Consider the following 26,682-nt stretch of genomic DNA (forward strand, 5'->3'; position numbering starts at 1 on the left):
TTCTTTAAAAATTAATTGCCTCCTTAAAGCAAAATGACAGTTTTTCTGGGATTTATATCACATATAAAGTAAAATATACAACTATAATAACACAAAGTACAGGAGAGGATGAAATGGAATTCTATTTTTGTAAAGTCCTTACAGAATACATGAAGTGGTGCATTCTCATTGGAAGGCAGACTGTGATAACTTAAGAATGAACATCGTAATCCCTTTGAGAGCAGCCCAAAATTTAAAGAGGTGGAGCTAAAAAGCAAACAGGGAAGACAGAATGGAATGCTTATAAAAATACTTGATTAACCCAACCGAAGGCAGTCAAGGAAGAACAAAGGAAAAAAGAAGAGAGGGGACAAATAGATAACAAGCAGCAGGATGACAGACATAAACCCACCCACAATAATAAGTACATTAGGGCTTCCCTGGCGGCGCAGTGGTTGACAGTCCGCCTGCCGATGCAGGGGACGTGGGTTCGTGCCCTGGTCCGGGAAGATCCCGCATGCCGCAGAGCGGCTGGGCCCGTGAGCCATGGCCGCTGAGCCTGCGCGTCCGGAGCCTGTGCTCCGCGACGGGAGAGGCCACAACAGTGAGAGGCCCGTGTACTGAGAAAAAAAAAAAAGTACATTAAATGTAAAAGCTCTAGACTCTCCAACTGAAGGCAGATATTGTCAGACTTGATTTTAAAAATAGTCATGTCTGAGTTATTGGTGTGTTAAGTAGGAGAATTAAATGAGGTTGTGCACCGAAGCTCTGAGCAGAGGGCCTGGCCCATGGTGGGTGCTTCTTAAGTGAAAACTCTGAACTTATTTTGCAATCCCTTTCCTGCAAACCTGTCGATGAACTTCTCATGGGGAGGCCCCAGTCAGCCACGCACAGAGCATCATGCCCAGCTGGGCGTTCATCCAGCCAGACTTTGCTGAGCAACAGCTTCATACCAGACGGTCAGGACCGTTCTCACCGGCATGTGGATTATACGTCTGCTTTTCAGGAGCAGGGAATGACCCTCCTCCTCTACCTGCTCCAAACCTGGGAGGTGGGGGAGGGCTTAAGGTACAAAGAAGTGGATCCTCAAAGCTAGGACTGGAGCTGAGCTTCCCTGAGGCTGCCTGGGGTCGGTGGCCTGTGGCTGGTGAGGCTGCCTCATGCTGCCCAGTACCCTCTTCTTACCTGGAAGCTGGTGCCAAGGCCTCCACCAATCTCCAGTGCCCCAGGGCTGGAGCACTGGAGAGGAGTGCTTCCCCCAGAGGAGCTCTCGATCTCTGGCTTGGAAGGCCAGCCCTTTCTTACGCCTGGCGTCTAGTTCCCTCCAGCCAAGCCCAGGCACCTAGGTTACCACTTGCAAGTTGGCCTGTGTGGGCAAGGAAAGGGGGCCAGGGGACGCTGAGCTGCGTTTCTACGTGTCCTTCTCCTCCCCCCATGTCTGGCCTCTCAGTTGAGTCCAGAGCCTTGAGGACCACAGTGCTATTTCTAGCAACTTCCACACTGTCTAGTCCATTGGTCTCTCCCTCCTCCAAATCCCCAGTCACTAACCCTCCTCCCACCTGTGGGTAATTCTACTCTGATCTCTAACACCACAGACTAATTTTGCTTGTTTTTGTCCTTTATGTAAACGTCTTTTCCACATTACGTTCGTGAGGTTCATCTCTACTGTTGTGGCTCGTTGTACATCATCCATCCTTAAAGCTGCCCAGCCATCCACCGCAGGACTAGTCTACAAATTGTCTGTTCTCCAGCTCCAGAATATTTGGATTCATTCCAGCAGCCCTACTGTGTGAATAGCGCTGCTGTGAATATCCCCAGTCACATCTTTGGAGAACGCAAGGATCAACTTCTGTTAGGTACATGCCTTGGAGTGGAAGTGTGGGTCAGAGGGTAGGGCGTGCCCAATTTGAGCAGACCTGACACATGCTTCCCACAGTGGTTGTACCAATTCACATACCCGCCAGCTGGGTGTGCGTTCCAGTTGCTCCACGTGCTTGCCAACACTTGACGTTGTCAGTCTTCCTCACTTTAGCTTTTCTTGTGTCTGATGTGGTAGCTCACTGTGGTCTTAATTTGCATTTCCCCTTGATGAGTTACGGAGCTGAGCACTTTATCATGCATTTGCCGGTTGGCTATTCACTTGTGAAGTACTTTAATTCACTTCCTCCATTTTTCTCTTGAGCTGTCTGCCTCTTTCTTCTTGGATTATAAAGCCAGCCTGCTCTGCCCCACAGACTCAAAGCCATCGCAGTTGGATCACACTTGCACTGTAGGTGGTGACAGGGTTTCAAACAAAAGATACACTATATGAAATTAATCTGATTTGAATTGATTTTGTATTTGATCGACCAATTTGTCTTGGTTTTATGGTTGTATAAGAGCTATGAGGAGTTTATGCTTCATTTAATGTTTGTACCTGTCCGAATAACACCACAGTAAAAATCACTTAAGGCAACAAGGAGGGCCCATGAGTTCCCCTCTCCTCTTGGTAACCAGGAGGAAAATTTCAAAACACAAATCCAATCTGGTAACTCCCTTGCTTAACGTGACTCAAAGGATTCCTTCTGTCTGGGATGGAGACGAGCCTGCTCAGCCTGACTCCCGTCATCCCTGCTCCCCTCATCCCTGCTCTCCTGTGTCATCCACTGAAGCTGTTGCCCCTTGCTGGACCGTGATCTCTCACGCTGGGCTTTCACTCTGCACAGGCCCCCAGCTCTTGCTGCTCCCTGTTTTGGAGCAGCCTCTGCCCTTGGCCACCTTCCCCTTTCTTTGCTTAGAGTTGATTCCTTGCTCAGACCTCAGCTCAACTGTTACTTCCCAGGGAAGCCCATCCTTTCAAGGATGGCCCTGAAACACACCATCCCAGCTGATGCTTTTCCTCTTTGCATAAAATCAGCTGCAATTTTTTATTTCTTTGTGGCATTCTTCCCTCCTACACCGCAGGTTCCACAAAGGCAGGGACGGCATTTCCCTGCCTCCCCCAACCCCGCTTTTTTTCTCTAGTGCTTGGCAGTTAGTGAGTGTTCAATACATGTTTGTTGAGTGACTTAATGACCTGAGCTTGTGTAACCCTCTCAATTGTATTGATGCTGAAAGGCAGGGAGGGCCCAAGGTCATGCATGCAAGCACAGGGAAGGGCTAGAGGCAGGCCTGGGGCCCAGCTCTTCTTGTCCAACCACATGAACGTGAAGGAGAGTCCTCTGGGTAGCAGGATGGGGGGCAGGGTCACCTCTTCACCGGCCCGGAAGACCCTTAAGGATAATCCAGTCCAATTCTTTTGTGCTTCAAATGAGGAAACTAAGAACCAAAAAGAAGACGGGGATTGTCTAGACGCACATGGTGAGGCAGGAGCTTGGTGGGGTCTGGCACCCGTGGGACCAGATGTCAGCATTCTTTCCGCTGCCCCACACTCTCGTGGAGCAGGAGACCAAGGTGGGCGAGGGTTGCTGTTTTCATGATCCTGACTGGGAGCCTCTGAGCGTGGCTAGGAGTCCCAGCCGGATGCAGACAGGAGACTGATGACAAAGGCCTTCCTCGTCCTCCTCCAGTGTCCATCTCGAGTCCCATGGGGTCGTACTGAATTCTTTTCTATGGGAAGGTGAGAGAGGACAGGAACATTCTGGAATAAAGACTGAGGGCCCTCCAAGTGAGGCAGGAAGGACAATTCAGAGCTGAGGAAAACTCTAGCTGCCTGGTAAATGCCCACTTGTCCCTGTCCTGGTCTGGGCGGTTGTGGGGTTGGGCGAGAACGAATTGCAGTAGTTTACGTAATCCTTTCTGGGCAGAGGCAGACGGCTTTTTTTTTTTTTTTTTTTTTGCCACTCTGCGCAGCCTGCAGAACCCTAGTTCCCGACCAGGGATTGAACCTGCGCTCTCGGCAGTGAAAGCGCAGAGTCCTCACCACTGGACCGCCAGGGAATTCCCCAGATGACATTTTTTTTTTTTTTTTTTTTTGCGGTACGCGGACCTCTCACTGTTGCGGCCTCTCCCGTTGCGGAGCACAGGCTCTGGACGCGCAGGCTCAGTGGCCATGGCTCACGGGCCCAGCCGCTCCGCGGCATGTGGGATCTTCCCGGCCCTGGGCACGAACCCGTGTCCCCTGCATCGGCAGGCGGACTCTCAACCACTGCGCCACCAGGGAAGCCCCCAAGATGGCATTTTTAAAATTGAAATTTCCATTGACATCATTGTAGACTGACGTGCAGTTATCAGAAATGACACAGAGATCCCCTGTACCCTTCACCCAGTTTCCCCCAATGGAATCACCGAGCAGAGCTATAGGACAAGATCACAGCTGGGCTGTGGGCATTGACACAACCCACCGATCTTACTCCGATTTCCCAGTTTTACTTGTAATATTTTGTGTGTGCGTTTCGTTCTATACAGTTTTATCACAGGTTTGTGGATCCTCCGTCACAGTCTCACAGTCGGGATACAGAACTTGTCCATCGGCACAAGGATCCCGCCTGTCGCTCTTTTATGACCACATGCCCATTCCATCCCCATCCAGCCTGTCCCTAATCTGTCCTCCATTGCTAACATTTTGTGATGTCGAAAATGTTATGTAAAGGGAATAGTAGAGTATGTAACCTTTTGGGATTGGTTTTTCCCCTAGGCAGATGCCACTTTTGGGGCCAGCATCCTGTCGGGAGGATTGCAGAGCCCCAGGGCGTGGGCTCTGTCACTCTTCCAACTGAGCAAAGTGAGCCCTTGAAACTCCAGAGCCAGCACTCTTGGTGGCCACAGCAGGGAACGCGTCCTCCAGGAGAGGAGGGTGAGGTGGGCTGGGGGTCCCCTGCCCCTTCCTCAGCCCTGCTGTGACCCAGCCTGTCCTCTGCTGCCCTGTCTGGGGTAGGTCTCTGTCTCCACTCCGTCCCCAGGGCTGTCTCTTTCCTCCACAGAGAGGCAGCGACTGGAGACACTGCTTGGCTACTGAGAAGCTGTGTGACTTGCACGGTGGCCCCATCCTTGGAACCTGTCTCCCCCCCGGGGAAAACGGGGAGGCGGGGGAAGGTTCGCACCCTGCAAATCCGCGAAGATGCAATGAGGCAGCGTGTGAGGAGCAGTCAGCAAAGCGCCAGGCGCAGAGTGAGCCCCAGCGCACAGTCGCCCACCGCCCCATTTGGCAATGAATTATGTATGGCCTTCTGGCAGCCCTGTTCACTGGGGCTGTGTGCCTTCTCCAAGCTTCTCCCCGGCCTCTCTCTCCAGTGAGGGGTGCAGGCACCCCCAGGGGGGCGGGCAAGGTTCTTTGTCTCTCCTGCAAGGACCTGATCCGCTTCTGGTGGCGGCCGACATCTCAGTCCCCTGGATGCCCATTTCAGAGGCTGGAGAACCAAGGTCTGGGATCAGCTCAGGAATATAGTAATGATGATGATAATAATAACAGCAGCAGCATCGATAATAACAGTAATGGTGATGACACCAGCTGTGCTTTACTGAGTCTTTCTGATGTGCGAGGCACATTTAACAGACAATCGTTCATTCAGCAAAAATCAGAGTGCCCATCTGTGCCAGCTCTGTCCTAGGTCCTGGCGCAAAGTGGGTGACAGCACAGAGTCCTGCCCACGCAAAACTTGGATTCCGCCGTGGGAGAGCAGGCAATTAACAAATGAGTAATTTAATCAATGATGCGTCAGATGTTAGAGGCTGGGAACAAAGAGAAAGGAGAACAAGAGGGGCGGGAGGAGACTGGGACGGCCAGGGCAAGGCGTGCTGGAGGAGAGTCCTGAAGGAGGTGAGAGAGCGACCTTGTGAGATGTCTGGGGAGGAATATTCCAGAAAGGAGCAGCAAGTGCCAAGGGCTTGGGGCAGGACAAGAGCCTGTGTCTGAGGCCCTGCGGGCTGGCTGGTATCATGAGAAGCAGCAAATTCTTAGGTCATAGGGAGGGTGGGAGGGAGGGAGACGCAAGAGGGAAGAGATATGGGAACATATGTATATGTATAACTGACTCATTTTGTTATAAAGCAGAAACTAACACACCACTGTAAAGCAATTCTACTCTAATAAAGATGTAAAAAAAAAAAGTTCTTAGGGCAACTGTGTGAGCCGACTACCGCCATTGCCCACTTTAGAGATGAGAAAACTGAGATTAAGAGTATTTATGTCTTTGTTCAGAGGCTTTGCTGCAGATGTGTTAACGAGTTCGATTACGGGGGTGCCCCACCCTTCATTGGCGGTATTAGGAGCGATGTGGTCTATGTGTCATGCTTTCCTCCTACAACTGGAAACATTCCGAGCTCTGGACCCATCCGCCCAGGGATTTGGGGTCCGGGATGGTGGGCCTGTGTGGTCTTCACCATAAGTGCTCCTGTACCATCCCCATCAGCCTTATATCATGTCCCTGTTCCTGTTCTTCTCCTCTTCCAGCCTGTGAACTCCCAGCATCAGATACACAGCTCAGCGTTTCAGTCTAGAGACGGGAGGTGCTGTCTCTGCATGTCCATGGCTCCCGCTTAGGCCCAGGCTTCGCATTCCAAGTCAAGACCCAGGCCCAGTGCTGCAGGCAGGCCCGGAGGTGGCAGGCTGGGAGCTCATCGGTGGATCTGCCAGTGTTGGCCACTGGCGGCCGAGAGGCGTACAGGCGTGGACTCACGCTGTCTGACATTTTTGTCGATGGCCTGGATGAGGACTGAATGGTGAGAGTCCCCCTTCCGTTTCCAGCTGGGGGCGGAGGGTGTAAGCAGCCTACGGGAAGGAGTCAGTGCAGAATCAAAATGACTCTGCAGACTGGAAGAGCGGCTGGAGATGAGGACAAATCTGCTTGGCAAGGAAAACCCGGTCAACAGCGGCCTCCTCCTGGCCTCCTCCCCAGCCTCCCTGCCTCCAGCTTTGCCCCTTTAATCCATCCTGCAAAGGTTCCAGATGAATCTTCCCAGTTAATCTTCCTACCTGAGCTGCCCAACCTTCGCTGCTGACCTCGCTTCCAAAGGCCACTTGGTACCTGGCCCCACTGTCTCCTTCCCAGAGCACACACCTGGCTCCCCTCACCTCCACGCCTTCGTCCTCACTATGTCCACGTCTGGAATGCCACTGAAGGCAAACACATAGGCCAAGCCCCAACATCAGAGGAGACCATCCTTCTAAAACTCCTCAGGGTCTCTCTCTGATCCACCCAGCCTACCCCATTCCACATCCTCCTGGTTATGACAGCCCTGCAGTTCCCTAACCAGCCTCCCCGCCTTGGGATAGGTCCCACCTCCCAGCGGCCTGGCAGTTGAGGCCCTTCCTAATTGCAGCTCCAACCTCATGGCTCCCCCACCTCCCTCCTTGGCCCCTGCATCTGTTCAGTCCAACAAAGCTGCTTAGGGACCTCTGGTTCTCTGAGATGACCCTGTTCCTCTCTCACTTTGGGACCTCCTTATGTGTGGTTCCCTCTGCCTGGAACACCTTTCCCTTCCCTCTTAAGCTGCCCAACTCTTATGTATCCTCCAGGACAGTGTTGATTCACCCTCCTCCAGGAAGCCTTCTTGGATTCAGGGTCCCTCCCCTTGACCCCCAGAGGCCCTGCCTCCCTCATATCATCATAATTCCCCGTCTACTTTGAAAGTGACTGATTTGCCAGTTCCCTCTAGGCCAGGGTCTCAGGAGGACAGAGCCCCACATTGTCTCCCCCAGCCTAGCCAGGGCTCAAGAAAGCCCAGAGGGAAGAAGTCGGAAATGGAATCGCAACATTTATTGAGCTTCTACTCAAGGCCAAGCCTTTCATGTGAAGCACGTGGATTACTAGGCCTTTCTGATGTGGAGTTAGGTCACCATCTGGCCACACCCAGCAGCCCTGGGCTATTCTCCTTTAATGTAAATAATGGGCAGAATCCCGGATCCTATCTAACAGCATTATGAGGATAAAGGAAATAGTACATGTAAAGTGCTAATCTCAGCCACGGGTATTCAGTAAGCATTTAATGCTCCTATTGCTATTAATTACCGGGGCTCTGGAGCCAGCCTCTGTGGCTTCAAATCTAGGTTCCTCCACTTGCTTGGCTTTGTGACTTTGGGCAAGTTACTTAACCTCTCTGGGCCTGGGTTTCCTCATCTGTAAAATGGGACAAATCATAGCCTTCTGCGCACGTGTGTGCTTTCTCTCTCTCTCTCTCTCTCTCTCTCCCTCTCTCTCTCTGCTGTTGGGAGGATTAAATAAATGGCGCAGGGAGAGGGCTGAGCAAAGGCTGCCTGTTATTATTACTGTCTCAAAATCACACTGAGGGTCTCGATTCTGATCCCAGTGAGGACATTCCAGATTCTGGAAAATCTTCCAGAATTACTGGTCTGAGTTGGGGCAGGGACAAATCTTAGAACTTGTGAAAATTCACTTCCCACCCCCTGTATCTCCTGAAAGCGCTCTATCCACGGCTGATGGTCAGAGTCACCAGGAGGTTCTTCCTTGGACCTCTGGTGATTCCTCTGGGTTCCCATCCAAGCCTGGATGGAAAGAGGAGGGGAGGAGCCGATGAATCCCAGTGCTTCCCAGCTCAGCACAGAATCCAGCAAGGTGAGCGGCCGACAGTCAGGAGGGTTTGCTGGGCTCAGTCTCCTCCAAGGCCTCCCAGCCCCAGCCCATGCAAAAACACTTTTGTTCCCTGATTTCAGGCCTGGGGACCAGAAGGGGCGCGTGTGAGTCTGAGGGTGGGAGGGGGAGAGGGAGAGAGAGAGGTAGGGTCTGAGCAGGAGGGAGCCGGGACAGACGGGGACCCCGGGCAGCCAGAGAGGGGAAGGGGTGTGGGAAACACAGGGCGTGGGGCAGGGCCGGCAGCGCTGGGAAAGGGAGCCTCGGGGAGGCCAGCGAGGCGCGGGAGAGGGAGGCCTCATACCAGACACTGTCTAGACGCAGCAATTATTGTCAGCTCGGAACACCCAGGCTCTGCCGGCTCAGCTGAAAGGGAGCGTAACAAAGAGCCGAGAGAGGAAGAAAGCAGGGAGGAAGGCGCCCGCGGAGCCGGCTCCTCGCCTGTCGGGCTCTTTCTCTGCCCGGCTTACCCCCCTTTGTGCTCCATCGATGTGAAAGCCAGCTCAGAGATGCCTGATGGGGACCCGGCTCCTCCTGGGCCCAGACGGCCAGGCCAGAGTCACTGTGTGTGGGTTTTGGGGAGGGAGAGAAGGGTGTCCTGGCGGGGAAATGCATTTTGCACTTGAGTTTCTTTATCTGGAGGGCGGTGGGAACCGAATCCCAAATCCCAGCAGGCCTGAGAATGTGAACCCTTCCTTTTGTGTAGGGCCAGTTACAGATTTCTCTGAGCCTCTGTTTTCTCATCTGCAAAATGGGAACAATACCACCACCTGACCCGTGGCAAGTCCAATTCTCTTCCACCTTGGAGGGCTGCAGCCCACACCCCTCGTCGTTGTACTGATGGGGAAGCTTCAGGGCCCCAAGTGAACTGGGACAGGCCCCTTTCCTTGCTAAAGGCCTTACCTCCATAGTTTCTCTGCCTCTGCCATTATTATCCCCATTGTGCCGATGAAGAAACTGAGGCACAGAAGCCAGAGCTCTCAGCCCACCAGGCAGCAATGGGTATGGATTCAGGTTTGTTTGTTAATCTTTTTTTTTTTTTTTTTTCTTTGCGGTACGCGGGCCTCTCACTGTTGTGGCCTCTCCCATTGCGCAGCACAGGCTCCGGACGCACAGGCTCAGCGGCCATGGTTCACAGGCCGAGCCGCTCCGCGGCATGCGGGATCCTCCCGGACCGGGGCACGAACCTGTGTCCCCCGCATCAGCAGGTGGACTCCCAACCACTGCGCCACCAGGGAAGCCCTGTTCCTTAATCTTAACCATGACTTTATGATGTGTACCTGCCCTAGGGGGTTGGGTGCTAAAGGTAGGTAGCAGGACTGATGGGAAAGCCACAGGTCCATGTGGTCCAAGAGTCTGAAGGTGGGGTCAGAGCTGCAGGTGGCCAGGCCACAGCCCCCAGCCACTATCTGGAATCAGGCCTCAGCTGAGCCACTGGACCCTCCTATTAAATGCAGCACTAGGCTGAGCAGATCTGCCCTCCCGTCCTGGGAGAGGACCAACCTGGGCCCTGAGTGGGAAGCAGGCACGGGTGACCCTGGGTTGCTGCAACAAGGCCTCCTCGGAACATTGCAGTAGTTAAAAGCATACAGACATTGCCCTCCAGCCAATAACCTAGCACCGCCCACACCAGTTCCTTTGCTGGGGGGTGGTCAGATGCTGCTTCCAGGTTCCAGAATGGCGTGTGTGTGTGTGTGTGTGTGTGTGTGTGTGTGTGTGTGTGTGTGTGTGTGTGTCTAAGGAGTTCCAGAGCTGTGGCCAGGGGCTGAGGTCCTCCTCCATCCATCATCCCCCTGGTCTGGTCTGGCCTGGTCAGACCACTCTCTGGTCCTGGAGGATTTGGATGTGTCCCCCAGGTCCTGCCTCAAGTGAAGGGCAGGACACTCAGTGCAAGGGACACACACACAGTTACTCTCGCTCACCCACCCCACAGGCTGTCCCAGAGGCGGGCTCATGACACGCCCCAGTCATGCCCATCCCCCCTCCGGCCTTGGGGTGCAGGCCCCTGCCCGCCCTGGTCACTGTTTGCTAGGTACCCTCCCTGCGTCCTTCTTCTGTTCCCACATTTCCACTGCTCAACACTGACTATAAGCTGAGTTCAGACGCCTTTGCCTGCAGTCAAGGCCACCATGACCAGACTCAGCCCCTCTTTCTGGAAGATTCAGCACATCCCGAGGTACCACATGTGGTTCCCCTTGCCCTTCTCCTCTCCGTGCCTTTGCTCAAGCTGTCCCTGCAGCCTGTCCCCACCTTGTCCCAACACAAATGCCTGACCTCCTGTGAGCCTGCTCCCCGGGCTGCCCTCTGTCTCAGGGGACAGCCCCTGACTCTGTCCTTGCAGGAGCTGCAGACTGGTACTTCCCTGTAGACCACCACTTCTTGGTCTACGTCAGCCCCACACAATGACACACCAACTCCTGTCCTCTGGACCTCCCCAATCACGTCCAAGGCCAGCCTCCCCTCTGTCTCAGAAGCCGCTGCCCCGGGCCAGGCTGCCCTCACTCTCCTGGGACCTTGATACCACTCCTGTATCCACGCTTGTCCCCTACAGCCCAAGTGAACTTTGCGGATCTGATCTCCTCACTCTGCTCTATAAAACTTCCAAAGCTTCCAGTCGCCTCTAGGACAAGGGCCTTGGTCGGCCACACTGATCCTCTCTTGGGCCTTCAGGTCTGTATCTTTGGGACCCCCATCCACGCCATCCTCACTCCCTCCACCAGTCACTCTTCCCTTCGTTAGTTAGACCCTCCGGTCCTCAGGCACCCCTCCTCCCTCCTCCGGGATCCCTCCTATGATCTCTGCAGAGATCAGGCCGTGGGGACCAGCCCTTTCAGCCCCTGTACAGTCCCCTCCCAGCCCACCGCCCTCTTGTCATCATTTACTGCATTATTCAGAATGGTTTGCGCAGCCTCAGCCTCCCCTGCAGGACTGTGAGCCCCGTGTGGACCCGGCTGTCTGTCTTGTTTGTCACTGTGACCCCAGCACCCTCCCCATAGGCCCCCTCACTGGGTTTGCTTTTCAGCTTGACTCCACCCCAAGGCAGGAGAAAGGGGGCCCGAGGTCCCTTCTGCCCTGCTTCCGCCCTTCTCTCCAGGAACCCCTCCCTGCAGAGGCCATGGGGTTTTCAGGGTGGCCCTCCTTGCCCCTCCCACAGTGATCACCACCCCGACAAGGGCAAGTCACCAGGATGCTGTGGGCTGGAGAGCACCCTGCCCCCCACTCCCCAAGCCCCAGTGCCTTGCATAGCCCTGGGTTGGTGATACTCGAGGGGGCGCTGCTCTCAGCTCAGGCTTGGCAAGACCAGGATGGGTGGCCTGGGGGTGGGTCCAGCGGGAGCACCCCCGCCCCCAGCCAGGGGCCTGGGAGAGGAGCCAGAGGGGTGCAGGGAGGGGCTACAAGGGTGGCAGTGCCCTATTCCACATCCATTCCCCTCCCAGAGACCCCTCACCCCCAGCTGGCTTCCGCCACTCCAGCTGGCCCAGTCTCTCCCCGCACTCCCCTCGCTGATCCCACAGTCTGCCCCTTCCCCCCCTTCTGCCTTCCCTCACCCCTCTCTCCTGCTCACCTTCCCTTTCCCTCCCCACCCCTTTCCCTCCCCCTCCCCCTCTCCATTCTCTTTCCCCATCCTCTCCTCTCTTCTGCCATCCTCTCCTCTTTTCTCTGAGTCCTTCTCCCTCGCCTCCTTCCTTTCTTCTTCCTGGGTTAAAAATAATCAACTTTCTGGGAAGCAGCAGCTCCTGCTGAGCCGCCCTCCCCACACTTGGGAGCCCCTGAGAATAGCTTTCTGCGGTTCTCAACTCGAGCCCCTCCTCTCCCCCACCCACCGCCCCTCTCCCCGCGAGCTGACTAATAAGCCCGGGCCGGCAGCAAAGCCAGCTAGGCTAGAAAGGCTTTAACCACTTCGTGCCCAGACTGCGGGATTGGCGCTCGGCCCCCTGCAGGCCGGCCGGGATGGGGACCCCGAGTCGTGGGCAGCCCCGGAAGCCGGCCAGGCAGCGGCCAGACCCGAAGCTCTGAGCCGCACGTAGTAGACGCTCAATTAATTTTGGTGCTTCGATGAACTTTGACCTGTGACCACCAAACCGGCTCCTCCAGCTGCTTTTGCAGCTAACTTGGGGCTTGGAGGCAGCGAAGCGACATCGCAGACACCGAAGGGATAGGGAGGGGCTGATACTTTGGGGTCACAAGGAGGGTGTGACTGGGCCGGTGAGTCTCCCTCCCCTTGGCCTGGCAGACTCCTTGCCCCCCCCCCCCCGGCGCTGGGCACTGCCTGAGGGGGGCCAGGACTGTGCCCTCTACAGTGTGGGCCAAGGGCAGGGAGGGGTTGAAAATCGTCCTGGGATCCAAGAACGTCCACCGCTGGTCTGGTCTTCAGTGATCTTCTTGCAAAAGGGGAAACTGAGTCCCGGAGGAGGCAGTACGTCTCCGGGTTCCTGCCGCAGACCTTAAGGGATGCAGGGCCACCCGAGACCCTCAGCTCCACCACAGGGGTTTCTACGGGTGTAAGGCTGCGGGGTGGCGGGGCGGGGGACATCAAGGTCAAAGGTGAGGGGTAGGTGGGGAGGGAAAGAACTCAAATCCTGCGAGGACCCCGCCGGCTCCGCCCACTCCGCTAGGTCCCGGCATTACCTCATCGCGGCGCGTGCCCATTGGCTGGTTCCCCCGGAGGCCGGCCCAATGCGGCGAAGCTCGTTAACCCTTCCCGCCCCGCGGACTCAGCCTTGGCCGTGCCAGTTGTCCCCGCGGCCCCACACGGCCTTCGGGAGTCCACGGGCCACGGAGACTGGGAAGGGCACTTGGGGGGCTGGCCCGCAGGCAGAGAGCTCAGTGGTTAGAGCACAAGTCAGTCAGCCTCTCTCGGGCCCCATCCTCCTACAGGCTGTGTGACCTTGGGCAAACAACCTCACCTCCCTCAGCCTCCTCTACTTGTTTTCTCAGCTGTAAAAAGAAGTGAATGATGTAACTCCTGCCCTTCCTAATTCCTTTCCCAGTATTTGCCAAGTGCCGGGCACACGTGGGCTCCGTGTTCCACATTGCCTCCTCACTGCAAGAGGTACACTTATGATTATGGGTTTTCAGAAGAAGAAAGCGGCTCAGAGCAGAGAAGCGCCTCCCAAGGTCACACAGCACGAAAGTGACAGAGCTGGGATTTGACCCCAAGCCTGTGTGCGTTCTGAGCCTGGATTCCTACCCAATGCAAGATACTGTTTCTGCTGGGAGATGCTGCTTCTCGGAGCTCCTGGTCCCGCAGGAGGGACAGGACTCACATCCCCAGACAGGCCACGCAAGAGGAGACTGTGACCTAATAACACCAGGGACAAGCTGGAGAGCCAGGGCCTCCAGGGAGCGAAGGCTTCCTGCAGCAGGAGGGGCTGGAGGTGAACATTCAAAGGGGGAGGCAGGAGGACCCTTGGATAAAGACAGAGGATGGGGGCTTTCCTGGTGGCGCAGTGGTTAAGAGCCTGCCTGCCAATGCAGGGGACACGGGTTCAAGCCCCGGTCTGGGAAGATCCCACATGCCGTGGAGCAGCTAAGCCCGTGCGCCGCAGCTGCTGAGCCTGCGCTCTAGAGCCCGCGAGCCACAACTACTGAGCCCACGTGCCACAACTACTGAGCCCACGTGCCACAACTACTGAAGCCCACTCGCCTAGAGCCCGTGCTACGCAACAAGAGAAGCCACCGCAATGAGAGGCCCACGCACCACAACAGAGACCCAATGCAATCAAATATAAATAATAAATAAATTTTTTTTTAAAAAAAGGATGGATGTGCTGTGGGGGCACATGAAGTTGGGTCTGGAAGCTCTGAAGAAGCCTGAAGCATCCCCTGCGGCCGACCTCCAGGTCCAGGGTCAGCCAGCCGACGCCGATGTGGAACCCGGGCGGCGGCTCCTCTCTGGGCAACACTGGAGGGCAGGGCACAAGCAAAGGCCACATACCTTGTGTCTAAGTATTTACAAGTTATAAATCAAGCTGCCGAACTACTAAATAAAATACGTTCTGTCCTCCGTCCTTGACAAATACACCTTCCTAAGGACAAACACCCCTGGAAGGCTGGGTTTGTAATTAGAAGTCTCAGGCCCCTGGGGTCCATGCTGGAAGTGGCAGCACGAGGAGAGGCAGCCCTGGCCTCCGGTTTCCACTCAGCCCCTCTTTTCTTTCTGCGCGGGTTTTGCTCTTTTCCACGAGGGGCTTTACGAGCTTGGGTGCTGACGCTCCAGCCTGCCCACACCCATGGCAAACAGCCACCTCTTGGCCACCCCTAGGGATTAGGGGTACTCAAACAGGCAGCTCAGACCACCCCCAGGAGGATGGACCCAGGAAGTGGGCTGGGGGGCATTGAGCAGGGAATTCCATGGTCTCAGGTGCCCAGATCACAGATTCCTTGCCCCATGAGGAAAGGCACAATCAGAAAAGGGCCAGAGTGCCGCTGTCTAGACTGGGACTGGGGTCTGAGGACTGCGCTGTGGTCCCCGGGCACTGCTGCAGACTGGGGTGGCCCAAGCTGGATGCAGCGCTTTCCCTCTTTTTGGAACTTGCCCCTGACCATCGCTTCCAGCCATGCACCTGACCCTGCCCAGTTCCCAGGTGCCATCGCCGACTGCTTCTCCCTAACCCCCAAGCCCAATACTTACCAAGACCTAAAGAGCTTCCCACTTCAAGAAGTCAGCTCCCTTCACCCTGTGCCCACTGCCCCTGCCCCAATCCAGGCTGGGCCCCCAGCTCCCACTCTCTGCTCACCTCCCTGCCCAGTCTGCCCTTTATGTCCCCCAGACAGATCTTTCTAATATGCAAGCATGATTGATCACTTCCTTCCCTCTCTGGCTCTCCAGGCTTTCAAAGCAGCATTCCCAGGCTCCGGATATCTGGCTCCTCTCAGCTTCTCCTCCCCTCCTGTCACCTTCGGTTCTAAGATCCAGCCATTCGGACCTTCTCTCCAGTCTGGACAGCTTTACGTCCTTTCTGCCCAGGGTCTTCAGGCGTGTCATTCCCCTCGCCTGGAGCCATGCTTTCCGCTCTTCATTTTGCCAATATCAGCTTAAGAGTCCCCTCCCCATGGGGCCCTGCCTGAACCCCCGGATCAGCAGAAGCGACACCGTAATGAGCCGATTCTCTCTGGAGTTACCCATTTCAGGTGTTTCGCATCTGGGCTGTAGGCGCCAGGAGGGCAGACTTGGTCTGTCTTGTTCACTGCTCCATCTTCAGTGCTGGCAGAGTGACTGGCCCAGAGTAGGTGACGCTGCAAGTTCATTGGACAGATGGGTCTGCACTGGGCTAGAAATCGGACTGATGGGAGCTCCTGCAAGCCACGAGGTGCAGCAAAAAAATAAAAAATAAAAATCAGGAACCTGAGAGTGACAGTATCCATTGCACACTGTATACCAAGCCCTGCTTTTATTCATAGTGTATGCTTATTTCTCACAGCCATTTTTGAAATAGGAACTATTATTCTTCCCTTTCTACAGAATGAGAACACTGAGGCACAGAGGGTTCAGAGACTTAGGCTCACGGCTGGCAAGCAACAGGCCCAGATTTGAACCTGGGCAGTTGAGTTCCAAAGCTCAACCACCTCCCTCTTCCTGTCTAGTCCCAGCTGGGCCAGTACCTTGCTGTGGGTCCCTGGGCCACTGTCTCTACCTCTCTGAGCTGAAGATTTTCTGTCTGTGCAACATAGGGTTGCCAAAGTGGTGATCCCTGAGCTCTCTTCCAGGCTGACACCCTGGGGTCTCATGACGCTTCCTGGCAAGTTCCTCTGATGATCTGCCCTTTGGTGAGTACCTGCTTTCAGGCCCCGTCCCCAGGTCTCAGGCCAAGGCTCTCTGTGGGGGTCCTATGGGTGATGCCCAGGGAGTTGAATGGATGGAGAACAGTTGGGTGTGAGTTAGGCAAGGCAGGTGGGGGTGGTCAGTACTTAGAAGCTGTGGTCAATTTTCCTTTTTTAATCAGTGAGCCCCAGAGGCAGGAGGCAGGGCCCATGGCTCCCCTCACCAACTTGACCCTGTGGTTCTAGAACTCATCTCTATTTGAAACGTTCCACCTCGGACAGGCAGGAGCCCAGAGTACTCGGCTGGGTAACCAAACTGTCTTGTCATCATGGCCAGCTGGTGCTGGGCCTCCCCCTCCCAGGGACTGCACATACCCTCCAAGAGCTGAGCTGCCAGGTACTGGGGTTCAGGCAGAGACAGGAGGCTAGTGGTCCAGGGGGCCTGAGCACGGCAGTCATGCCCAGGGGGCACTTGGAATAGACTCAAGCTTGGGTCCCCATGCCAGAGGGGACACTCCACCACATCTCGGGGACTCATCACAACAGCCCTGTGGGATATGTACCCATTTTCCAGAGGAGGACACTACATGAAGACTCAGAGAGGGACAGTGACTTGCCCGAAGTCACACAGCCAGGAGGAGGAGTCTGGATTTTGCTCTTAATCACTCTGCCCCCTGCTTCAGGCAAAGGTGTTCAAAACACATTCGTAGGGACCTCCCTGGTGGTCCAGTGGTTAAGACTTCACGCTTCCAGTGCAAGGGGCTCAGGTTCGATCCGTGGTCGGGGAACTAAGATCGCACATGCTGCGTGGTGCGGCCAAAAAAACGACAAAAAACAAACACGTTCATAGACAGAATGAGTATGAGCGAAGTGATAAGAAAAGTTCTGGAAGAAACTCCGGGACACAAATGCAGGTCCGCGTAAGGGAGTGGTTTTTTGGTCTTGTTTCTGGCCGCACCACATGGCTTGCGGGATCTTTGTTCCCCGACCAGGGATTGAACCCGGGCCACGGAAGTGAAAGCGCCGAGTCCTAAGCACTGGGCCGCCAGGGAAGTCCCGATGTAAGGGAGTGTTTATGAATGAGCACGCGTGCCCCTTCTTCACCATCCCAGCATCCCTCCTTCCTGCCTTTCTCATGCTGCCTTCATGTATTCACTCCTTAGACCCTAAGCTCCATGAGGGCAGCAGCTGATTCGTTCCTCACCATGTACCCAGGACACAATTCCATGCCGGGCACACGGAGGTGCCAGTGAACCCCGGTGAATGAAAATACAAGCGACTCCAAGAGCAGCGCGTGACCGCTCCGTACCCCCCCATTTCCGCGTGCCCTTTCCGTCTCCCCGCTCTGGCCTCTGTTTCTCCATCTCTGCCTATGGGGTGGTGCATGCCACCCTGAACCTGAGCTCAGGTGAGCTGCTGGGCTCCTGCTGGGCCAAGGGAGGGGCCCTAACACCCAAGGGGCAGTGGGGACGAGGGTGGATGCTGTGAGGGTCTACGCTCATCTTCCCCATCTCCTTGAAGAAAGCGGGTAACTCAGTTCCTTCCCCGCGTCTGCCTTTCTCCCCTCCTTATTCTCCTGACTCTGGTCACTCTCCAGGAGAGGTCCACCCTCCTTCTCTACAAGTAGCTCTACAAGCTACTTGTCAGGAACCCCAAGCAAACACCCCACCCCCAGGACTTGGCACAAAGTGTCCCAGGGACCCAGTTTGCCAGAAGGGAAGGGCATGACCAGGACACTCAGTTGGGGAAGGGCTCACACAGGGGATGAGTTGCACCTACCACAGCTCAGTTCACTCACAAACTCGGCCCAGCAGGAACCCGGTAGCCCTGAAATAACATCCACTCTGACACTTCTGAGTTTCTGCAAGGCACTTTCAGTGTGACCCCATTTTACAGATGAGAAAGTTGAGACTATGGAGAGAAGTGACCTCAAGGCTCTGGTGCTGTTCAAGTCACCAAATATTCCTGAGGCACTGGAGGGGTGGTGGGGGTGAGAGGGTGTGGGGGTGGGGAGCATCTAAGACAGTGTCCTTCCACTCCAGTAGCTGTGGTCTGGGTGGGAGTGCGGCTGACCAAAGCCCAGGTAAGTGTGTGTGACCTGAAGGTGAGAGGGCCAGGCCTGGAGTGACTCTACTGGGAGTGAGGACAGCTCCTGGCACAAATGGGGGCAGGTACTCACTTGAGAGGACCTTGATGGAGGTGGGACTGGGACAATGTTGGCCATGGGAGGGGGTCACGGGTCCAGGCACTGACTGAGCCAGAGTTGGTGCAAGGCCCTGTGCTGGAGTGGAGTAGAGGAGGATGGGTCCCTGCCCTCACCGGAGTGCGGAGGGTAAATGCCATGGCGGGGAAGCAAGATTAGAGTCTATAGGACCCAGAGGAGGGGCACCACTGTTGAAAGGTCTGTGTGTGAATGTGTGTGTGTCTGTTGTGTGGCCAGGGTATGTAAGGTGTGCACATTGAATGGTCTGTGTGATATGGGTGGGATGTGTGTCTGCGGCCTATGGCATATGGAGTGTGCACACACGCAAGTGTGTGTGTGTGCCTTGGGGTGTGTCTGTGCCTGTGTGCTGGTGTGTGTGTTGTGGGGTGGTGGTAACTGGGACACTCCCCAGGGGAAGAGCTAAGGAGAGATGGCAGAGGTGTTAACCAGGAAAACGGGGGAGCAGAGGAGGTGTTCCGGGCAGAGGGAGGGAACAGCACATGCAAAGACCTCTAGGCAAGAAGAGGGCGCCCAGAGCACTGGAGTACTTGAAAGAGTTCCAGTGAGGCTGGGGGACGGGTAGGGCGGGTCTCTTTCTCTGATAGCTTGAGGGTGTGCCGGGCAGGAGTGCGGGTGGGAGTTGGGGGGGAGGGGGTGCGCCGAGAGGGTTCAGCCGCACTGACCAGGCGGGAGGGGCGGGCCTGGACCAGGGGCAGATGCTGGGTGGTGGTGGGGCCGCGTTTGCGGAACAGCCAGAGCCCCGGCCACGCGCATCTGGGAAGCTGTGTGGTCTGGGATCCCGGACCTGAGCCTAATCCCGGCTCAGCCGCTGAGAGCAGTAGCTAGAAGGTTCTTAGTTTCCCGTCTATAAATTGGGTCCCGAGATTATATGTCAAAGACCCAAGAAAGAGCCTAAGAACTGTCCACGTTTTCAGTGCAGTCTGTGTGTGTCTCTGGTGAAGGGTGGGGTGGGCATTTGCTAACAAGCTTTCCCAGCACCCCAGGAGGCCGGAGATGCGGAAGATGGCAGCCCTGGCACAGGGCTCAGCTGTTAGTACCTGGCCTGAGGGCACAGAGGAGGGCATGGGGTGGGCGACGACAGCCAGGATTTCAACCCAGGTGACCGGACTCCAGAATGGCCCTCTCACCTGACTGCGGTAGGTTCATAATCTGGGTCACGCGCTAACAGCTGCCCCAGAGCCTTCACTTTGCATGGTCTTTTCTTATATATCTTATCCTTTTCTTATTTCTTGCTAGATTATCAGTCGTGATTTAGAAATGAGAAAACTGGCCAGGACTCAAACCCAGGCGGACCTGCTCCAGAATGCGCCCCCTTCCCCCACCTTGTATGTATGCAGCCGGTTTTCCCAGCATCTGCGGAAACGGCCCTCAACTGCAGGTGGCTAAGAGCCTGCGGCAAGGCAGAAAGGACTTGGGCCCGGAAACTCAGCTCTGCTGCCCACGTGCCGTGTGACCTTGGGTGAGTCTCTTTCCACCTCTGGGCCTGGGTCTGTGCAACTCCCTTACTGAGTCTGGGAAGATTTGTTGAGCACCTGCTAAGTGGCAGATGAGACCGACGTCCAGAGAGCCTAAAGGACTTGCCCAAGGTCAAGCAACCCGCATAATGCGACTCGGATTTGAACCTGGAACCCCAGTGTGTGCCCTTCAAGGCGGCCTACTCCAAAGCCTCCAGGAGTGCTGTCCCCGCCCCTAGCGGCCCGCAGTGCGGGGCTCAGGGGCCCCACGCGGTTCCAGGCCCGGCCAGCCTGACGTCAGGCCGGGGCCAGCGGGGCCTAGCTCTGCACAGACAGACGGCGCGGGCCGGACCGGGGGCGGTGATGACTCAGGGCCCCGAGACGGCCGGGAAGCGGAAAGTTTTGTGCAGATGACATCACCGGGCCGCGAGGGCGGGAGGGGGCCGGCTCCGGAAAACGGCGGCCTGGCGGGCAGCCCGGCCTAGGGCAGGGCGCGGGAGGGCGCGGGCGGGAGGAACGCGGGGTCGTCACGCTCCGCCGCGCCGAAAAATACCGACCCCCCTCACCCCCGGCACCCCGCTCCCAGCCCCCGGCCCGGGATCCAGGCCCTGGAGCCCGATTCCGCGCTTGCCGGCGAGGAGCGGGTTCCACCCGCCTGCTAAGACGCCGCGCTCCCCAGCGCTCCGGAGGCAGCCGCATCCATCCTGCTGCGTCCCTGCATTTTAATTACCGCCGCATTAATATTCATGAGCCGGGACTCGAGGGGGACCGCGGGCTGTCATTTCCCTCGCCCGCGCACCCCCGCACCCCTCTTCCCCGGCTGAGTCGTGGGCTTTTTTCCCTCCCGCTCCCAGCCCCGCCCGCGCCAACAGTTGGTGCACGGCCGATTTGGGGTGTGTGTGAGCGAGCATGAGTGTGAGCCGGTGTGGAGGCCGTGGGCAAGGGTAAGGGCCGGGTGGGGAGGACCTGAACGCGGCATGGGGGGCGGAGTGAGAGGGTGGGATGTGCCCGCGAGGTCTAAGTGTAAACGTGTATGAGTGTGGTTGTGTGCCTGTGTGTCCGCTTGTGTCAACGTGTGTGCCCGAGGGAGCACGGGCCTGCGTGTAAGCCTGTGTGAGGGCCTGCGTGTGTGTGTGTGAGCGTTGCCTGTGTTCCTCTGGGCAATCCCAAGGGCTGTGTGTAAGTCTGGGGGAGGCAGCTGTGTGCAGTCTGGCTTGGGGCTGGGGGAAGGGTCACAGGGTCTGACTGTACAATGGGGAAACTGAGGCCTGGGGAGAGGCTGGGCCTTGTCCAAAGGCACCCGGTGAGTGAGTGGCATGGAGGGCCCAGAACCCAGGGCCTGGGTGTTGGGTGTTTTCTGCTCCCTGCTCTCCTGTGCCGTTGTTTACAACAATGGCAGACAGAAGGTGCTGGAGCTGGTACCTCTCATGTGCTCTCCCCAGCAAACCTGTGCCGCAGGGGCTCCATCAGGCCCCTTTGCAGACAAGGACACTGAGGCAGTGGTCTAGCAGGCGAAGGGTGAAGCTGGAGCCCAGAGATGTCCAAGTCCACAGCCCCTGGCTTTAACACCCATGCCATACTGCCCCCTGTGGAACTGTTTGTGGGGGTCCCCTCTGGGATGATCCGGGGGTACCTGAAAGTTCTTCAGGACCGCCAGTGCTGCAAGGGCCCAGGCATCAGAGGGGGTTTCACCAGAAGCGTGGCTGCTTCACCGTGGCACTCCCAGTGCCCCAACTTGCCCCCCCCCCCCGCTTTGAAGCCTGCGCGTGCTCCCAGCCCCGGCCCCCAGCCCAGGCACATCAGGGGCTCAACAGGATGCGGGAGGTCTTGCTTCACAAGGGAGCAGGCCACAGACTTCAAGGCTCCTGGCCCTCCTCCTTGGGCCTGGGGTCAGGCAATCACTCATTCATTCATTTGTTCATCCAACTGATGCTTAAGTGCCTACTGTGTGCCAGTTACTGTTCTCGACACTGGGGATTCTCTGAGTTTAGGAGGAACCCATGCCACTCTGTTCCCAATGCTGGTCATCTCCACCCTGGGGTGGAGGTCTCTGGGCTCTAAGAGGGGATTTTCTGTGCTCAGGCTCACTTGGGGTGGGGGTCTAGGGCACCTGTGCACAGAAGACAGTTTCCCACCCCCGGCCTAGCCACAGAGGTCTGCGTGCACACACAGTGGGTGGGCCAGGCAGAAAAGGGCCGCCGTCTTGGGGCTAACGCGGAGCGGAGAACACCAGGCAAGGCAGCCTGGATCTTTGCTTCCCTCTCCTTCTGGAATGTGTCCTTCTCCTTCAGCTAACCCCAGGGGCTGGCCAATCCGTCTTTCCCTGGGTGAGGCAAGGCCTCCCTCCCTCTCACGTCTACCCTGCCCCAGTCCTGCCCTTCTGAGCACCCAGAACCAGCTGTTTCCTCCTCTCCGCCCACACGGGGCTGGGCTGGAACTCATCTCCCAGCCATATCCCCTGAGTTTTCTCCTCCCCTCCTGGGAACTCTATGGAAACATAGATAAGGGGACAGGAAGGACAGTCTGGGGCTCTCTGGAGAGGAAGTCGTGGTTTCACTGGGCTCCACAGGTCAAGTAGGTGTTCGCCCTGTGAATGGTGGGGAGAAGGGAGGAGAGGCATCCCAGGCAGTGGGAATGGCTCAGAGGGAAGGCTGAGGCCCCTCTTCCGGGAACCAGAGCAGGCCAAAGGCATGAGATCTGGGGAGACCAGAGGGATAGATTTTCTCCTAAAGAGCTGGAGGCAGTACAGCCTAGTGGTCGGGACTCCCGGGTGACCCCACCCTGGGCGAGACTCACACCACCGCCACCACTGTGAAGCTTGGGCAAGACTCTGAGCCCCATTTCCCCATCTGTCCAATGGGGAGAGCAACATATATATATATATATATTTTTTTTTTTTTTTTTTCTGGATTGTATTCAGATTAAGAGACACTGCCCGTAAAGCACCTAGCACAGGGCCTGGTGCTCCTACATGGGACAGTCTGTCCTCAAGGACAGAGGGAGGCCCCTGGGATAACTGTCCCCATATAGCCCAGAATGGGATTTAAGGCTCAGCCTGTGTCCCACAGTGGGGATGAGTTTGCTAAGGACAGTCTTCTGGGGCGAGTAGGGACAGGCTGAAGCCATCAGTCAGGGGAGGCTCAGGCTCTAGGTAACAGGAGGGTCTCCAAGCCCCACAGCCCCTGGCCTCACCTGTAGATCTCTGAGAAGGTGCTGCCAGATGGCCCATCACTCAAATCGCCGGAAAGCCATCAGTCAGAGGTGGCCTGGACCCACCCATCCTGGCTCAGTCCGCTGCAGTCTTCTATGTCTCTGTCTCCCGGCTCTTTCCTTTGCAAATTTCTTTCTTTCTTTCTTTTTGGAATAGACATACCTGTACAGGCAAAAGAAAAATTTTTTTAAGGAAGTGCTGCAAAAGTTCATGCAGTACATCCTCACCCGTCCTTCTAGTTTTTTTGCATGTATGTTTCCAGGACATTTCTCTGCCTACAGAACTGTCTTTCTCCAACTCCCGCAGGATCATACCCACCTCTGCTCAAAGACCTTCGGTGGCTCCCTACCTTTATACAGCAAAGGTAGCTTTTCTAAGGCTTTTAGCAACACCACCCCAAGTGTGTTACCTCCTCTCAGGCTGCCATGCCTTTGCCCTTGCAAAGAGCCTCCACCAAAATTCCTCTTCATTGCTGCAAACCAGGCTTCCCTGTTTCTGGGCCTCCTCCCCCAGCTCCTGCCCTCCCTGCCCTCGACATCTCTCCTGGTGCCCTGCAGCCCCGGAGGTTCTTTTATGGTGGTGCTTTTCGCATTTAACTTTCACAAGGGTGTTATTGGAGTCGTGTGTTCTCACTCAACTATGAGTTTCTCGAAGGCTCTCAGGCCACCCCGTTCTTAATTTTGTTGCCACCTACCTCGACGTCTTACACATAGTAGGTGCTTCAAATGTTTTATTTTTGAAAACATTCAACTTGCTTTTTCTTTAGGGATTCAGGCTCCAAGCCAGCAGATCAGGGTTTGAATCCTGACTCTCTCATTTCCTAGCTGTGTGTCCTTGAGAAAGTGAATTGACCTCTCTGAGCCTCAGTTACTTCATCTGGAAAATAAAGTCAATAATAAAACCTCCCTCCAAGAGTAACAGTGAGATGACAATGTATGTAAAACACCCAACATCAGCCTGAAGCAGAGCCCCGCTGACACGTTCTACTCATTCGAGTTATTCAGTCTTAGTCAGTCTCATTCAGACTTGCCCAAGGCCACCTGTCCAGTTGTGGGCAGCACAGGGACTCGACTCCCATCTCTTCCTACTGCAGTGCGCCCAACTTCCCGCTGATGAGTGAGGCTCACAGGCCACTGTCTGTTTTGCAGATAGAACAGGGTCCAGAGAGGCTGAATTGTGACCCCAGGTCACACAGCCCTGTGAGCAAAGCAAGGATCAGTCTGTCTGCCAGGTCCCTGGTGGGTTCCCCCGGCCACTTCCCCACAGCCCCAGTGAGACCCACCATCCTGATCAGAGCCTCTGGTCCTCCTGGTGGTCAAGGAATCAGCAAAGTGGGCCTCTTGGAGGCCCGGTGGCCCCTACAATTGGGACAGTCAATAAAGCAAAGAGCCCCCACTTGTGGGATGCTCACAGTGACCCCATTATCCCATCTTCCAGGGGCACTCACTCAGACTCCTGCGGTACAAGGGCTTGCCAAAGGAGGGGTATGGCCAGCATTCTTCCTCCCCCAGCCTTCAGGACCAGCAGGACCGTGGGCTCTTGCCTGGGCTGTAACAGCACTGGGGCTGGAGCTGGGGGCCAGGCGCAGCCCAGGGTCGGGGGTGCTTCCCAGGTCTCGAAGATCATCTGGGGGCCCTTCCCCAGCCCTGGCCCCGCAGAGCCTGCCCAACTGCGTCTCTGAGCCGCACCCAAACTCTTCCCGGCTTTGTCAGGGAGACTGGAAGTTTCTGCCCAGCAGCTTCTCTGGGAGGATTTCGACACGGCTCATGGGGGACGGGGAGGAGAAGCCAGGCTGCTGCGAGGCTCAGCATTCTCACGGCTCTGCTTAAGAGGACAGGGAGGGGGGCTTCGCTAGGCCTTGGTGAGTCCTTCAGAAATAACAGTAATAAACAACCAGCTCCAACAACAGCGACTGTGTATTGAGGGCTTACTGCGTGCCAGATTCTGTGCTAAGTCAAGACTGGCCTAACGGAACCTTCCAGAGCCCAGGCGAGGCTGGCACTGTTACTAACCCATCTCACAGGTGAGCGAGAGGATCCAGTGGTGAAGGCGGCTGCCCCAGGCTACACAGCTGGAAGCTGAGGCCAAACTCTGGAACCCAGTAGGTGCAGGTCACTAACCGGCTGGGAGCGGGAAGGGCTGGAAGGGGCCCAGGGGTGGCTGGGGTGGGGGAAACACTAGGGCCCCCTAAAGGAAACTTCGATACACAGAAGTTAACCACGGCTCGACCGCGATCTGCAGTCCAGGGGAAGGCCTGCTTGGCCCTGGGGTCTCTGTTAGCATCTAAGAGTGTCCTCTTCCTACACTGAGTCCCCCTGGAGACCTCAAGGGGTCTGGAAACTTCTCCCTACAACCAGTCTTGGTAAACCAGTAATTCCAGACACCTCCCACCCCTGCCCGGCCCTGGGGCTGTGGGCGTCTGACACTGTGAGGTCAGATGCACGGGCCTGCTCACTGCGCTCCGGGGTCCCTGGAAAAGCACCCCAGTCAGCCAGTGGCTAAGGTGCCCCTACAGTGTGCTTGGCCTTCAGACCCCAGGGCTGTCAGCAGACCCAAAGTCACAACCCGGGGAGAGGGGTGAAGGGAGAGTCTCAGGCCTTGGGCAAAGGAATGGGGCGGGGGGCGGGGGGGAATCAGACACCCCGCAGTGATGACTCTCACTGGGCTCAGGTCCCCCACCCCTTAAATGGGCAAACCGATCCCTTCCCTCCCAGGCAGCTGAGGCTTCAGCGAGCTCCCGGGAACAGCGCAGGGAGGGAAAGGGGCCACCCCAGGCCTTGCTCCCCGCTCCCTCGTCTCCGCCACCACCACAACCCCCGCCCCCGGCCGGGCGCCGTTCCCCACCCGGGGCCAGGCCGCCGAGGGCGATGCGAGCAGGGCGCGGCAGCGGCGCGGGCCCAGGCGCCCAGTTCAGCGGAAAGGAATGTCTTGCTCGGCGGGGGAGGCCGCGGCCCCCGAGGCCGTGTAAACCCCGCCGCCCCTCCCCGGGCCTCATTTATTGCGGCTCTAAAGCCGGGCTCGTTCCGCCAGCCGGGCTGCTCCGCGGGTCCGCCGCATGACTCACCCCCGCGCCCCGCCGCCCACTCCCGCCCCCCTCCCGGCCGCCACCATCAGACCCTCTAACAACCTTTGCCCAAAGTAGGGGAGGGTCTCCCAATGGAGGTGCCCGCGCCCCTGCCCGCCGGAGCCCACCGCCCCGCCCCCACCCGCTGTGGCGCCCCCCCCTCCCCTCCCAGCGCCGCCCGCCCGCTCCCTCCCCTCCCCTCCCCCCTCCATAACTCAAAAGCTTGTCAAGCTGGTTCCAGACTCCTGGCGCCGGGCTCCGCTCCAGGAAAGAAAAAAAGGAGAAAAGCAAAAGGGAAAAAGCCGGCGCGAGGGAGCGAGAGAGAAAGAGAAAGGCCCGCAGAGCGAAACTGCGTCCCCGGACCCGCTCAGCTCCGTGGTCCCCGTCCCCCCAGCCCAGCCCGGCTCCCCTAACCCTGCTGGGGAACCCCCGCACCCTGGGGGCAGAGGGCGCGCCCGCAACACTGATCAATTATTTAT

At 56.8% G+C, this 26,682-nt stretch overlaps 1 long non-coding RNA gene across 1 annotated transcript; it reads right to left on the bottom strand.

Annotated features, from left to right (window-relative positions):
* Positions 1-14,279: 14,279 nt before the first annotated feature.
* LOC309823533 lies at positions 14,280-24,004 on the bottom strand. The gene is made up of 4 exons (XR_014296838.1): positions 23,834-24,004; positions 23,121-23,301; positions 15,612-15,785; positions 14,280-14,391 (listed from the first exon to the last, which is right to left on the bottom strand). It is a non-coding gene; the product is annotated as an uncharacterized lncRNA (long non-coding RNA).
* Between the last annotated feature and the right edge of the window lie 2,678 nt (positions 24,005-26,682).

This window comes from Grampus griseus (assembly GCF_964374135.1).
Source record: "Grampus griseus genome assembly, chromosome: 6".
Lineage (NCBI taxonomy): Eukaryota > Metazoa > Chordata > Mammalia > Artiodactyla > Delphinidae > Grampus > Grampus griseus.